This window comes from Garra rufa, chromosome 15 (genome assembly GCF_049309525.1).
Source record: "Garra rufa chromosome 15, GarRuf1.0, whole genome shotgun sequence".
NCBI classification, from domain to species: Eukaryota; Metazoa; Chordata; class Actinopteri; order Cypriniformes; family Cyprinidae; genus Garra; species Garra rufa.
The window spans coordinates 9765902-9778538 of record NC_133375.1 but is presented as its reverse complement, the minus strand read 5'-3'; positions in this window follow the sequence as shown (position 1 = coordinate 9778538).

The window sequence follows — 12637 nt, the reverse complement described above, 5'->3', positions numbered from 1 at the left end:
TTGACTCAAGGACATGCGAGCCCGGAGTAGCATGGACATCCAAACTATAGAATCTGATAAATGTGTGCGTATAAATGCAAGCCGAAATGGCGGCCACATAAACTCTGAGAGTAGCAGGACTTATACCTGCGGAAAATTTTTCTTGCAGAAACTCCAGCACTGAAACGACCTGGCAGTGAACTGGGTCTGCATGGTGTGACACACACCAATTCTCAAAAACACTCCATTTGAGGGCATAACTCTTTCTAGTGGAGGGAGCCCTAGCACTTAGAATAGTGTTTATTACGTTAGCTGGAAGCCCAGCATCCCTCAGTTGGTCCCCTTCAGGGGCCAGACATGAAGGTTCCAGAGCTCGGGCCGGGGATGAAATATTGTCCCCTGAGCCTGAGACAGGAGATCTTTCCTGACCGGAATCGCCCATGGCGAGCCGTCGAGGAGAGATATTAGATCTGAGAACCACACTCTGGTCGGCCAACGGGGCGCTATCAGTAAGAGGCGACACCTTTGTTGACGGACCTTGGCCAGGACTCCCGGAAGCAGAGCGATCGGGGGAAATGCGAAAAGACCCAGGGGAGCTGGAAGAGTCAGAGAGAAGTAGAGGGGACATTGTGCTGTCTCCTGTGAAGCAAAGAGGTCCACCTCTGCTTCGTAAAATCTTTCCCAGATTTGACTGACTACTTCGGGGTGGAGTTTCCATTCCCCGTTTGTTACAGCTTGTCTGGACAGCAAATCTGCTCCCGCATTCATATGCCCAGGAATGTAAATCGCTCTGAGGGACAGGAACTTGTCCTGTACCCAAAGCAGAAGCTGCTGCGCTAGCCTGTTCAGGCGGCGCGACCGCAGTCCGCCCTGGCGATTTATATAAGAGACCACCGCTGTGTTGTCCACCCGCACTAGGACATGGTAGCCTCTTAACTGCTGGAGGAAGTATTTCAGGGCCCGAAATACAGCCATCATTTCGAGGCAATTGATGTGCCAGTCGAGAAGATGACCTCTCCAGATCCCCTGGGCTGGACGGCCATCTAAGACCGCACCCCAACCCGTGAGGGAAGCGTCTGTCGTTAGCATCTTGCGACGACAACACGGACCTAGAGTGGGACCCAAAGTCAGAAACCGGGGTCTGAACCACATAGAAAGGGTACGAAGCCCCTGGCGCGTAACCCTTATTTGCCTCTGGGGACTGGCCCTTGGATGAAATCCCCTGGCTCTGAGCCACAACTGAAACGGTCTCATGTGCAGAAGGCCCAAAGGTATCACCGTGGATGCAGCTGCCATGAGACCCAGGACTCTCTGAAAGTAATGAACAGTAATGTTCTGGCCTAGCTTGATGTTCTTTAGGGTGTTTAGAATGGATTCGACACGCGCAGGTGACAACTGTGCCTGCATTGCGATCGCATCCCATACAACCCCCAGATATGTTGTCCTCTGGGCAGGAGAGAGAACGCTTTTCTTGGCGTTGAGTCTCAACCCCAGAGAATCGAGATGAGCTAGGACGACATCCCGATGTCGAAGCGCTAGCTCTTGGGACTGGGCCAGAATGAGCCAGTCGTCTATGTAGTTCAAAATGCGGATGCCCCGGAGTCGTAGAGGAGCCAGAGCTGCATCCATGCATTTTGTATACGTGCGGGGTGACAAGGCTAGGCCGAAGGGAAGAACCCGATATTGGTAAGCTTCGCCCCCGAAAGCGAACCTCAGGAACTTCCTGTGTTGTGGCAATATTTCTATATTAAATAAGCGTCCTTGAGATCGATTGTCACGAACCAATCTCCTGGCTGGATCAAGGAAACAATCATCTTGATTGTTAGCATTTTGAACTTGTAAGTTCTTAGATAGCGGTTCAGCCCGCGAAGATCCAAAATTGGACGCAACCCCCCATCTTTCTTGGGAACCTGGAAGTATCGGCTGTAATAACCTGACTCTCTGTCTGGCAGAGGAACATGTTCTATGGCCCCTTTTTCCAGCAGAGTCTGCAACTCCTGTGTCAATAACTGCGCTCGTTCCGGTTTCACGGAAGTGGAGACCACGCCGTTGAAACGCGGAGGACGATGTGCAAACTGAATCCTGTAGCCCTTTTCTACAGTCTTTACGACCCATGGAGAGATATCTGGCAGTAGTTTCCACGCTGCCAGTTTCTCTGAAAGGGGCACAAGTTTTGACACTTCGCTTAGATGGAGGGGTGTTAGATGTGCGGTGTCCTGAATCGAGGCAGGAGGCAACCGACCATGTAACACTTCGCTGGAGACTGCTGTTTCCTGAAACGCCAGAAGCGGCAGAGATTTTACAGCGGTCTCCTGGGGGTGCCGGGAAGGAGCCCCTATTCTCTGCTGGATTTTTACGTGCCCCTCCCCGGGGGGGCACACCCCCACGGTTTTGGGCGCAAAACCTTCAGGACCTCTTTTTTGAGAGGATGCTTCTAAGGTCCGGCCTCTTAGAAGCAGGCTGAGGAGTGCGGCGAGCCGTCCCCCATTCTTTGCGAGGGGGTGCACGACTCGCCACACTCTCTTTCTGGGAGACCGGACCTGGTCGGGACTGGGTGGCCGACAGTCCCGACGCTTGAGCACGGCGGGGAAGAAACCTCACAAACGCCTCTTCGTGGCGCTTCGCCTCCCGGAACCTAGTGACGATGGTATTGACAGCGTCGCCAAAAAGGCCGGAAGGCGAGAGGGGGGCATCAAGGAGAAATGAACGATCCCTGTCCTTGATGCCTGTGAGGTTGAGCCACAGGTGTCTCTCCGTGGAAACCAAAGCAGCCATTGAACGGCCGATGGCACGGGCCGTCTGCTTAGTTCGAGAAACGCCTCTTCGTCAATCGACCCGCCAGTGCTCAAGTCTTTAAGCAGGTCAGCCTGGTATGCCTGCAAGATGGCCATGGTGTGCAGAGCAGCACCAGCCTGACCTGCTGCCTTAAACGCTTTCCCCACCAGCGAAGATGTCATTCTACACGGCTTGGTGGGGAGCGAAGGCTTTTTAAGAGACGATGAGCTCCCAGGGGAGAGATAGCTCGCAAGCGTCTCCTCTACCTGGGGCATCGCCATATAGCCCCGCATTTCTGCATCCACAATGGTCGAATAAATCGACGTTGAGGGTACAAAAACACGGGACGAATAGGGTTTACTCCATGAGCGAGCTAATTCTTCATGGAGGTCCCCAAAGAAGGGGAGAGACCGTCTTTGAGGCCCCTCCCCCCGGCCACCTGACAGATATCTGTCATCTAGCTTTGAGCGTTTGGGGGTCTCAGACTCCTGTGGCCAGTCGAGGTGTAATCGGTCGACTGCACGAGTTACCACCTCGAGTAACTCCTCATATGACTTAACATCACGGGAGGTGGCACTCTCGATATCAATCTCCACAGAAGCAAGAGAGGAGGTTTCCTCCGCCCGTTCAGAAGAAGCACCGGGGTGCGCTTCAGAAACGGACGGTAGAATCTGATGATCTGGCGAGAGCACGAGAGAAAGGGGCGTGCCCGTCTCACGCGCCTCGGCCAGATCAACACGCGAACCCCAGGACCTTAACGAGGGAGCGGCGGCTCGCTGATCTTTGAAAAACGCGAGCCGCGCACGAAGCACTTTGATGGGCAAAAGATCGCAGTGTTCGCATTCTCCCTCGAGCCCGAGAGCAGCGTGCTCCTCCCCCAAACACTCGAAGCAAAAGCCATGTGAATCATCATCAGAGATGAGCCGGTTACAAGGAGGCACGCATCTCTTTGAATCAGCCATGGTAAGTTTCTTATTTTTACTTTTTCTTTTTTTCTTTTTCTTTTTATATTGCTTTGTGTAAACTTGCAAGCTTCACGCGGCAGAGAGTTCTCACACGCACACACACACACAACAGGGTCCTTGAAGACAAAGAAACCTGAAGGTGTGTTTGTTTCACATCTATTTATAACCCTCAGGTGCGTGCAATCAGTTACGTCACCTACCGAGGTTATTTAGGCCAAATTCTTGGCGTGTTTGACACACGTGCTTCACAACCGGTCGAACAAAGAATGTTCTCATTAGAGTATTGATACGCAGCATCGAGTGTAGCTTTTGGTAGGGAACAGAGGATACCTCTCACTGCCGCCGGTCGAAGAGGCGATAGCGGCCCACTTATATCCGCCCTCCGTTGGACGCTGCACTAAGTCGGCCCTGCCCTCTAAAGCTTGCCGCACGACACAACATGGCCTCTCTCACTGTGACCGAGAGGCACCTGTGGCTGACGCTGTGACATTGCCTACGAGGGGCGGCGGCCCGCGGCCTAGGATTGTGGTGAAACCTGAGCCACCAAAGTTATTCGCTTGTCCAGTTCCAGCAAATGTGACTGTTCCAGTGTTTTCTGCAGCCAACAAGCCGGTTCTGTCGCCCGCTTGCCTGCACACAAAGGTTGTTTTCACGGCTACACAGATAAACTCCCAAGAGAGTGTATTTTCTGGTGTCCCGGCCACGGCCGATGGTGTTTCATGTGTAGTAAGCATGCCCACCACTCAGTGCCCATCTCTACACACAAGCACAGCCTGTCACACAGGTTCCGCGCACATAAAATCGACTCAGATCGATTGAGCTTCACTCGTGGTAAATGTGCCCGCTTCCTAGTGCCCACAAACACCACATCATGCACGTCTCACGGTTTCTGTAAAAACGAAACCAACGTGCATTCACTCCACGCAAGCGAACGATGTTTGGAGTGTGATAAATGTGACTGTTCCAGTGTTTTCTGCAGCCAACAAGCCGGTTCTGTCGCCCGCTTGCCTGCACACAAAGGTTGTTTTCACGGCTACCCAGATAAACCCCCAAGAGAGTGTATTTTCTACTGTCCTGGCCTCGGCCGATGGTGTTTCATGTGTAGTAAGCATGCCCACTACCCAGTGCCCATCTCTACACACAAGCACAGCCTGTCACGCAGGTCCCGCGCACATAAAATCGACTCAGATCGATTGCGCTTCACACGTGGTAAATGTGCCCGCTTCCTAGTGCCCACAAACACCACATCATGCATGTCTCACGGTTTCTGTAAAAACGAAACCAACGTGCATTCGCTCCACGCAAGCGAACGATGTTTGGAGTGTGATAAATGTGCCCGCTGTCCCACAGCCACATCCACGCACAGACATGACAGTCCTGCTGTCAGCACACCCCATGCCTCAAATGTCACGAACGCAACGCTTGTGCTACAGCACACTGTAGCCTCTCCGTCGCTGAGCGATTCAACACGTATTCGTATTCAACACCTACCTATTCATGCAGACGCATGAGAAAAGCTCCCCGGGGTTTCGAAGTGGGTGCTGGACATTATAAAAAGAGGTTATTCGCTACAGTTTCGTCGACGCCCTCGCCGCTATACGGCGCGCGCCGAGACCACAATACAAGCAGAAGTAGCACACCTACTTCGAGCCGAAGTAACGAAACTATTGAGCAAAGGGGCCATAGAGCCTCTCTCTCAAGTTCTACCAGAGAGACTCTGAGGCGATAGAAATTTGAACATTTATTTGAATGAATGAATGAATGAATAAGACAGAAGGGTTAATGGTTTCTTTTGGCGTGGGCTCCATCCTTAATCCGTGACTGAGGTAGACTGCATTTCCTGCCTGAAGATGAAGGCAGGGGAGAGCCTTCCCCCACGTGGTATGGATGGTAGCCAACCTGGTGGTGGTGGGGAGGATGGAGGGGAACTTCGGGTACGACACCTAGGGGCAGCAGGATGGAAGAGTAAGTTTTGGTCTTTTATTCAAGGCGTCAAGCTGCTATTGGTTGTCGAGATAATCATGAATTAGAGTCATCCTGGTAGAACTTTACGCTAAAGCTTTCATTTCTACCAGAGAGACTCTGAGGCGATAGAAATTTGAACATTTATTTGAATGAATGAATGAATGAATAAGACAGAAGGGTTAATGGTTTCTTTTGGCGTGGGCTCCATCCTTAATCCGTGACTGAGGTAGACTGCATTTCCTGCCTGAAGATGAAGGCAGGGGAGAGCCTTCCCCCAAAGAAAAAGAGCCCGAAGTACGAGTGATAATGGAAAGGTTAAGATTGCGTGAAAGGGGAAGCCTTGTAATTTAAATTAAGAAGCCACGGTTGGCTTCTAATAATAGCCACGATAGGCTATGCAGGGATGTCTTTAAGGGGAGGAAGGCAATCTGCGACGGGTTAAAAGCCACGATTGGCTTATTTTAAAGATCTGATTCATTAAACAATATTGATAATAATTATTATTGATATAGTTCTTATTAGTAAAAGTAAAATGGGCACGATTGACTTTGCTAGCTGAAGCCACGATAGGCTCTCACGGTTAAGCCACGACTGGCCGTTCGAGCAAGTTCCGAACTTTTAAAGCCACGACTGGCCGTATAGCCTCGATTGGCTTGATGTGAGGGACCACATTAGGTCTTGGTAAAATAAGCGAGCCACGATAGGCAATGAGTGTAAGCCGGGACGGGCGTCGAGCCTCGGTATTGAAGGTTTATCGTGGATAATAAAATAATCCAAAGGCATATTGTAGAGTGTGTTATTGATAATAAGAGCTAATAATTAAGACGATGGTAAAAGCCACGACTGACCTTCGGTTAATGCCACGACTGGCCGTTTAAGCCGCGCAGGCTTGAGTTAGGACCATGCTAGGTCGAATAAATTAGTAAAGATAAACATAAAGGAGCGGACGGCTTCGAGCCGTTATTGCCACTGGCGTTATATTGGAGGCATATCGTGCATAATATAATAATCCAATGACATATAGTAAGAGTGAGTATATAAGAGCTAATAATAAAAGCCACGACTGACTTTCGGTGAATAACGAAGCCACGACTGGCTTTCGGTGATTAGCGCCCAATATTGATGCCACGACTGGCCGTATAGCCTCGATTGGCTTGATGTGAGGGACCACGTTAGGTCTTGAGAAAATAAGCGAGCCACGATAGGCAATGAGTGTAAGTCGGGACGGGCGTCGAGCCTCGGTATTGAAGGTTTATCGTGCATAATATAATAATCCAATGACATATTGTAAGAGTGAGTTATTGATAATAAAGCTAATAATAATGAAGACGATGGTAAAAGCCACGACTGCCGTTTAAGCCGTGCAGGCTTGAGGAAGGACCATGCTAGGTCGAATAAATTAGTAAAGATAAACATAAAGGAGCGAACGGCTTCGAGTCGTTATTGCCGCTGACGTTAGGTTGCTGATTATAGTGTAGGCTTAGTCTATGAGATTACGAACGTTAGTATGATAAAGAAAATGCAAAGACGTCATATTAGTTGTAGGCTATAACGACGACGATAAGTAAAAGCATGATTGACTTTTGGTAACTTTAACCACCATAAGTAACATGAACAATTCGACGTAAAACCACCACCAGTAGCTAGCGAATTCAACGTACCTTGATGATGTGAGAGACTGCTGTGCATTCAGGACCTTATGAAATTCTGATCTGATATACGTTTCGTATGCCGAAGAAGACCATCTTCCGAGCTGTTTGATGGTAGACTCTGGAACCCCTCGTTCAGCTGTCGTAGTGGCAGCGCCGATGCGGAAAGGGTGGCTAGTATAAATATCGGGTGAAGGACCGGCGGCTGTCAAGGTGGTTGACGAATGAATTCTAAACCACCGTTTAGTAATAGGTAACCCACTTAAGAGAAAGAAAAGAGGTGACATACCAGAAGTGCGCAGCCGTATTTTGAGAAAGTTGAGCATAGAAGCGAAAGGGCATAGAGAGTAGCCAAATTTATTTTGAAATTGAAATTGTGACACCAGACCCGGGGAATCTGATTTTGAGAGTTTAATCAACAGTGAAAAGTTATTAGGTGAAAAGTGTAAGTCTTGAAATAAATCTTTTGTTGGATCGAAACGATTACTATCGGAAGTAAACTCACCAATGCGCGAGAAACCAAAGAATGCAGTTTAAAACGTAGCTTCGAGCAGAGCGTTGGAATAGTTGTCAAGTAAGCCGTTACAAAGTTTTGAGACTAAGGTCTGAAGTATGCGGAGTGTGATAGGCTGACGTTTAGCTTTGAACACGGATTTTGACATACCCTGGAGAAGTAATCGAATGAAAGGGGACAAAAATAAGCTGGGGCAATTAGGGATATTATACCTTGCGTGGAATAGAACACCAGCCGGAATTTTACATATAGTTGAAATATTAAGTTGGCATGATTAAAAACAGTACGTGAGGAAAGCACACACGGTCGAAATTAAAATGGGAAGTAACGGAATTTGATAGGTGAAGCAAAACATGATGAACCGGGACCAAGCCGAGTTGTATGCTTTGAGAGTTGACAGTGCTACGCCTTTGCGATGTACGATTTGGCAGAAAAAGGTTGTTAAAATCCAAAGGCCTGTTTAATTCAAGAGAATTTGTTGCAGCGTGGGCACGGCGTCGGATCCTTGTTGGCCGCTGGGTAAAGTCGTCGGAATACCTGCAAACGAGAGCGAGAGAGAGCGTCAGCTTAGACATTAAAACGACCTGGAATGTGTTCGGCTTTGATGATAAAATTGTGCGTCATGGATTGCCAAGTTAGACGTCTTAAAATAGACATGATAGCCGGGCAAAGCTAACGACCTTTGTTAATGATGTGGACAGTGGCTTCGTTGTCGCAAAACAAGGTAGTACGTTTCCGTAACCGGGCTGAGCCCCAGAGAACGCTAGCAACCGCGAAAGGGTAGATTTCATAGAGAGCGGACGAGGTGGATTTTGAATGAAATAGACAAATCGTGAGGCCACTTTTCTGCGAACCACTGCCCTTGGAAGAATCCCCAAAAATCAATAGAAGTGGTTGCTTCGGTATATAGTTCGGAGCGTTGGATGATTCGGAAACGTCGTTATAGAAGGAAATGCCATTCCAGTTGTTTAGAAGAGACCAAAACCTAAGGTCTGAAAAACAACCGTCATCTAGGAGAAGCGAGTCGCTTAAATTTGCAACTGAATGAGCCAAATGCAGCATGCGAGATATGAAAGAACGACCTTGTTGAATGATTCGCATTGCGAGTTGAGACTGCCGAGAAGAGAAAGCAAGTCACGTTTGGAAGTTAAGCGAGACATGAGGAACGATTCCATAACAGACCTGATTCGGACAAATTTTTTGGTGTGGAAGAGAAGCTTGCATCTTAATAGTATCCAGAATTATGCGAGAAATTCGAGACGTATGACGGGACCGATTGTTTTTTCTTCTGACGAAGGAACACCTAAGTCGCAAAATACTTGTTTAGAGTATCGAGCACGAAGCTTCAGAAGGAGGAAGGTCGATTAGCAGAAAATCATCAAGCAAATGTAACGCGAAAGGCAGCTTGCAAATATTTAAAATAAGAACAAACAGATTCATTAAAGTTATTGCACAGAGGTATACCATTGAATTCATAATTGGACGGCCTTATATGGCGAGCGCGGGGTTTGCGGGATCAGCACCATGGAGAGCGACCGGAGCACGGCAAGCGTGAACTTTTTAGGGCAGAGAGAGAAGCGGAGTGGCCGTGGGAGCTACAGCTCGAGTCAGAGTTTTTTGGCCTCCGAAAAGGCGAATAAGCAGGTCAGAGTCAACCAACGAAGGCAACAGGAGAAGCAGCTTTTGCTGAAAAAGACTTGTGAGACTCGTAAAATAGGGTCCCGCCATATCTTAGATTAAAGTCTGCCATCATGGCTAGATAAAGTTCTAATTCCTCTCTGCGATTGGGGAAAACTAAAAGCAATGACGAATTCGGTAAAAGGCAGGTTTCGTTGTAGCCTGGGATCTGAAGTTAAGTAGGACTGCCACGTCGCCACAGTCAATCGTCTGCCTGTCAATCACGGGTCGTGGTAACAGCAGTGCGGCAGGTTAATGTCTTTACCTGAGATGATGTCATATCTTATTTTGGGAGACACTGAAGCAGCAGCGGGTGGAACGAATGGTCTACCGAAAACCTGGGCCTTCAGAGCCGTTGAGAGATTGAACGCTGCAGGAGGAAATGACGTAGCGGCGTTTTGTAGCGGAGTCTGAACTGGAGATGTTGCGAAAGTCGACGTGGCAGGAAAAGTGGAGAGTGCAGCAGAGGAAATTGAATCGATGACTGAAGGGGAGACTGAGACGGAGGCGGAAGACGTCGCGGGAATATATGGTTCGGGTGCGCGCGAAGCGAAGGCTGACTGGAAGAAGCCCAGACTAGTTTCGAAACATTTCACGGTTTCGGTGAGCTGGAGAAAAGCGGATGATGAAGCCGGAAGGCTACCCAGCGTGTAGGAAGCAAGGAGGATGAGGTCATCGTGGGTCAAGTCGTTGCTGACGAGGATGCCGGAATCCAGTAAGGTGGCCGCGATATTCTCGGGAGGCCACTGAACCCAGGGAGATTCCTTAGAATGCGCATACTCCGGTGCAGGGAGGCGGGCGAAAGAGGAACGGAGTCTTCGTCAGAGATTGCAAGATCAACGAGCGGTTTTTGAAACATCTTGAGCTGCTAGAGGAATCGACCAGACGGAACTTCGGGTACGACACCTAGGGGCAGCAGGATGGAAGAGTAAGTTTTGGTCTTTTATTCAAGGCGTCAAGCTGCTATTGGTTGTCGAGATAATCATGAATTAGAGTCATCCTGGTAGAACTTTACGCTAAAGCTTTCATTTCAGAGCGAAAGAGGGCTATACAGCAGATACTTCCTGGTACCGAAAAAGACGGGGGTCTAAGACCCATACTAGATCTAAGGCAACTGAACAGAGTGCTTGTGAAGCGACAGTTCAGGATGCTCATGACCAGAAAAATCCTCGCGCAAGTTCGCCAAGGAGATTGGTTCGTGTCAGAAGATCTGAAAGACGCGTATTTTCAAACACAGATAACGTCACGTCACAGGCGTTTTTGAGATTCGCCTTCGAGGGCCAGGCATATCAGTACACAGTCCTGCCGTTCGGTTTATCCCTGGCACCCCGTACATTTACGAAGTGCATGGATGCAGCGCTCGCACCCCTCAGGATGAGGACTCCTCTCTCAGGCCCACGGCTCGATATGGCATCCTCACCCGGAGTTGTGGTCCCTTCATGTCTGGGCCACCAACGGATATATGATGAACTTCCTAAGGGAGTACCAAACACGATCATGCAGGCTAGAGCTCCGTCTACAAGACGGCTCTACTCCTCAAAATGGTCTGTGTTTTCAGGCTGGTGCACAACTCGTGGCGTGTCACCCACAGACTGTGGAGTCACGGAGTTGTTTTCCTTCCTACAGGAGCTGTTGGACAAGGGCAAGCCATGAACGGTGGACCATTTGAGCCTTTACAAACGATTGATATGAAATACCTGTCTTTCAAGACTGTGTTTCTGCTGGCTCTCGCTTCGGTGAAGCGCATAGGGGACTTGCACGCGCTCTCTGTTGGCGTGATTTGCATGGAGTTTGGGCCTAATGACTCTAAAGTTATAATCAAACCTCACTTACCTGGAACGCTACAAAGTTGTGAGTCATGGTTTGAAGTTGTGATTTACGGGCTCAAAAACCTGCCTGGAATGCAGTATATTTCACAACATAAATCCCCCCTACAGAAATTCGAATCGTAGACGGGGTGCAGGATTCACTTAACTTTAGTGATGTAGCATGGACAGCCGCTTCTGGGATGCTTCAGCAAGCCTTCACTAAAGTGTCCACGAACTGCTTCGATAGCCCTGCTGGTGCCGCACTGTTGACGTGTGCAATATAGAGGGTCGAAACACACGTTGAGCCACCCGCGCCTGATGTAAACATAACATTGACTACTGACGATCATCTGTTGTTGTGCCATAGATGTGTGTAGTGTGGTAAGAGATTTATTCATCATACAGTGTAGAGAGCTTCACTAGCCTTATGCTGGAGCTGGTTTTGGGCATGTAAATAGTTAAATACATTAGCACAATAATGATAATAACATGTATCGTGATCTCGCAGGCTGACGATAGGACCAACACTAATGTAGCGCATTATTTACTCACCCTCTATGAATCCTAGGTGTATATGACTTCCTTCTTTCAGACGAATGCAATCGGTGTTATATTAAAAATAATCCTGGCACTCCCAAGCTTTAGAACTGAATGGCGTAGACAAGTGTTTCTCTCCATTAGTCTCTCACAAACTGGTTTGTGATTAAATTTAAATTAATCTGATTAAAGTTACCTTATTTATACATAAAATACTTTCTTTACTATATAAATTTTATTTTTGCAATGAATAGCTTGTCTGTTTACAATCAGGCAAAAAGTGCTTCTGTTTTTAAAATGACAATATTTAGATGTAACTGAAGTGAACTGAAGTAACTGAACTGAGGTGGTTCAAGAAAGATATGTCATAACTAGTCAATGGCTGTGGTTTTGTTTAGGAAATGCCAAACCTCTTAAACTAAACAATATAAATGAGTTAAGAAAGCAGTTAAGAAAGCAGTCTTAAAAAAGGCAACTTAAATCAACCTAGAAACTGGTGACATGTTATTTTTCCCCTCCTCTCATTGGTAGATCAGTGGTTAGGAAAAATCCCTAAATTGTTTTGTGGCTGAAATGTCATGTGATTTAAGCTACAAATGAAACTGAAACTGAGAAGTGAAAGTGCTTTTGTTTTTAATATGACAATGTTTAGAATTGAATGATGTTTACATTTCAATTACCCCAGAGACTGAATATGTAACACAATGTCTCTCTTGCTATTGGATGGTTTTGGAAAGTGGTTAAGGAAAGATATGTCATAACTAGTCA